This window comes from Elephantulus edwardii, unplaced genomic scaffold (genome assembly GCF_000299155.1).
Source record: "Elephantulus edwardii isolate Elephantulus edwardi_28Jun2011 unplaced genomic scaffold, EleEdw1.0 scaffold00050, whole genome shotgun sequence".
Classification (NCBI taxonomy): domain Eukaryota; kingdom Metazoa; phylum Chordata; class Mammalia; order Macroscelidea; family Macroscelididae; genus Elephantulus; species Elephantulus edwardii.
Window position 1 is genome coordinate 15,100,957 of NW_006399800.1, and position 4,025 is coordinate 15,104,981.

Here is a 4,025-nt window from a genome sequence, read left to right on the forward strand (position 1 = left end):
AAATAAAGCCCCAGGAATTGATGGAATACCAATTGACTTATTTCAACAAACAGATGCTGTCCTGTATGTGCTCACAAGGTTGTGCCAAGAAATCTAGAGGACTACTACTTGGCCAACTCACTGGAAGAGATTCATATTTGTTCCCATTCCCCCCAAAAAAGGTGACTTGACAGAGTGTAGAAATCACACAGTAGCAAAATCCTGCTGAGAATTATCCAGGAAAGACTTGAACAGTACATTGACAGAGAGCTACCAGCAATACAAGTTGGGTTTGGAAGAGGTCGTGCCACTAGGGACATTACTGACAAAGTTAGATGGATCTTGGCAGAAAGCAGTGAGTACCAGAGAATGTCTATCTGTGTTTCATTGACTATGCAAAGGCATTTGACTGTGTGGATCACAATAATTTGTGGCTAACTTTGAGGAAAATATGAGTCTCAGAACACTTGATTGTGATATATAAAACCTATACTTGGACCAAGGAGCACTTCTCAGAACAGAGCAAGGAAACACTGAATGGTTTAAAATTAGGAAAGGAGTGTGTCAGTGATGCATCCTGTCCCTGTACCTTTTCAATTTGTATGTAGAACAGATCATTCAGGAGGCAGGCCTTTATGAGGACAAGTGTGGCATCAAGATTGGAGGAAGGCTCATTAACAACCTATGATATGTAGACAACACAATCTTGCTTGCTGAAACTGAAGATCTGAAGCACTTGCTGCAAAAGGTCAAGGACTATAGTCTTCAATATGAATTGAAGCTCAACATCAAGAAGACAAAGATTCACACCACTGGGCCAATTGGTAGCACCATAAAATATGGAAAAGAGATTGAGGTTGTTAGCAATTACAGCTTGCTCGGATCCACAACCAACTCTCATAATACCAGCAGTCAGGAAATCAAAAGAGAAATTGTACTGGGAAAATCTGCTGTAATGGACCTCTCCAGAGTGATGAAGAGCAATGATGTCAGTCTATAGATAAAGGTGCACCTTATCCAGGCCATGGTTTTCTCAATTACTTGTTATGTTTCAGAGAGTTGGACAATGACTAAGGATGACAGAAGAAGAATGGATGCCTTTGAGTTGTGGTGCTGGAGAAGAACCTTGAACATACCATGGACTGCCAGGAAAACAAATAGGTCTGTCTTAGAGAGGGTGAAACCAAGTCTCTCCTTAAAGGCTAGGATTTTGAACCTCCCCCTCACTTACTTTGGGTATGTGGCCAGGAGAGATTCGTCCTTGAAGTAGGACATCATGCTCAGAAGGGTGACGGACAGCACAGCAGAGGAAGTCCCCAAATGAGATGGATTGTCCCCAAATGAGATGATACAGTCACTGGAGCAATGTGGGTTGGTGTGTCGGAATTAGTGAGACTGACTCAGGACAGTGAAGGGTTCAGAGCTGTTGTAAATAGTGTTGCTATACATTGCAGCCACTCAATTGCACACAACAACAAAAACATACTATGACAGGTTCAGAAACAGGAGTGGCATCCACTTCTGAAACAGCTTGCCTCCGGAAACTACGAACTTGGAGAAATGATAAAACTTATCCAAGTGTTCAGATCTTTCGTTCATAGGGTCACTGTGAGTTGCCTATGACTCGACCACTTATAACAAACATAACAACAACAACAACAACAGCTCAAGGACAGAGTGAGCAAAAGGTTCCTGTTGGCTATCTATTCTAGATTTCCACTCCTTAACTAATAAACCAAATTTGTCAAATAACCAGATTTTCTTTTGTACCTTTTCTTCTGAAAGATCATTTTGCATCACAGACATAACTATAAGGCTTGCAATTCCAAGAGCAGATACACCAGCTCCAAGAAATAAGATTTTGCATGCTGAGATTGGCTTGTCAATGACTTTTTATACAGCAAGAAGGCTCTCCAGAGCAACTGTGGCTGTCCCTTGGATATCATCATTGAATGCACAATATTTTTCTCACTTTTTCTCAAGAACCTGAATATATTATGATCTCCAGTCTTCAAACTGAGTGTGTTCTGACCACATCTGTTGGCAATGGCTTTCATAAACTCATCAATCAGATCGTCATAATGCTGAGTGGTTTCTCTTCAGATACAAGCCCAAGTGAAATGGATCTTTTAAAAGTGCTGGGTTGTTGGTTCCCAAGTCAATACACACAGGTAACATTTGTCTGGTTGTATCCCAATACAGGCTGTGTACAGAGTTTTCCTCCTGGAGTTCCCATTCCTAGACTCTCAGGTCACCCAGACCCAGGATTCTTTCTCCATCAGTCACCATCACTTCTTTACCATGCCTCTGTCTGAGACTGAAATAAGTAATCCCTTAGGTCTTCTAAAGATATTACCATTCTGGCAGCAGGCAAGACCAACTGTTGGTGTATATATAAATGGCATTAGACTTTCAATATTATCTTGCAGTATTCTATAAAATAACTTCTCATTTCTTTCCTGCATTCTCATTATAGTGATGTGTTTTTCCAAAGGATCGTTTTGTTCACATTTCTATTGAACCGTACGTCTTGAGTAATTTGTGTCTCTATTTTAGGAGGTAGTAGTCCATAAAGGCCAAACATTTGTCGTTCCTGTTATGTAAATGCCATTCTCTTATTTGTTCTTGGATTTAACATCAGTGGCTTGCCTCTTCCCTTTTCTGTGTATATGGCAACATATCAGTGTGCAAGGACTGGAAATGACTCTTAACAAGGATAGCATAATTTCTTTCACTAGTGGTGAGGGTGTGACCCTGCTGCATGCGCAGAAGATGCTCTTAGGCCAGGCCCTCTCCTCCAGCCAGCGTCCCCAAGAAGTCCCAGCCAGGGCTCGAAGCAGCAGCGGGAGCAGCCCAGCCGGCCGGCTTCTCTTCCAGGAAGCCGGGATAGAACCCTAGTGCACAAAGGTAGCCTGCGGGGTCAGCACAGCCCATAATTTGTTATTATTCCCAAAGCCAAATGCCTTTGCATAGTCAATATGATAGACACATACAAAAAAAAAAAGTAATAAACCTCTTTCTGGTATTCACTGCTTTCAATCAAGACCCACCTGACATAAGCAATGATATTCCTGGTTCCATGATCTCTTCTAATTCACCTTGAATTTCTGGTAGTTGAGTGTTGATATACTTATCTGTTTTTAAATAATCTCCAGCATGGGATATTAATGATATTATTCAGTAATTTGACACTCTGTTGGATCTCCTTTGTAAGGAATGGTAATAAATATAAATCTATTCATGTCAGTTTGGCCAGGTCTTCCAGACTTCTTGGCACAACTAACTAAGCAAGAACATCTAGAGCTGTATTTGACAGGGGAAGCATGTCAATATCCTATAGATTCCTGAAGACTTATCTTTTGTTAATGCCTTCAGTGCAGCTTGAACTTCTTTCTTCATTATCATATGCTACTTTCTGAAATGGTTCTGTATCAGCCAATTCTTGTTGACCCTGTGTATTCCCTTTGACACACTTTAACTGTATATCTTCGACCATTGGTGTTCAATGCCTCAAACCTATTCTTAAGATGATCTTGAAATTCATAGGAAATTGATTCAACATACTATTTTGGGTTTTGTGGACTTAATTTTCTTATCATAAGCCTCAATTTGAAATTGCATATGAGTGGCTACTGGTCTGACCCACAGTATGCCCTTGGTGTAATTTTTACTACCAGTATTGAGCTTCTCCAATGATTTCCCCTACAAACAAAATGAATCAGATTCCTATGCATCCCATCAGGTAAAATCCATCTGTAAAATAGTCGTTTGTGTTTTTTTAAAACAAAGTATTTGCAATGAATAAATCATTATAAACACATAATTTAATTATTCTATTTTCAGCTTCATTTCTATCAACAAACCCATATTTTCTAACTACTAATGCGTGGGTTTGGTGACAGAAACGAAGCTGGAGAGAGAATGAATTTTTTACAATCGATGACTTATTCATTGCAAAGAACCAAATGAAATAACATTTGAGCAAGAGCCTATGGTGATGAAGGAAGAAGTTCAACCTGCTTTGAAGGAAATAGCAAAAAATAAGG

The 4,025-nt window shown here is 40.0% G+C and overlaps 1 pseudogene; it reads right to left on the minus strand.

Moving 5' to 3' along the window:
- Window positions 1-1,611: 1,611 nt before the first annotated feature.
- Window positions 1,612-2,702, minus strand: LOC102859272 (annotated as a pseudogene).
- Between the last annotated feature and the right edge of the window lie 1,323 nt (window positions 2,703-4,025).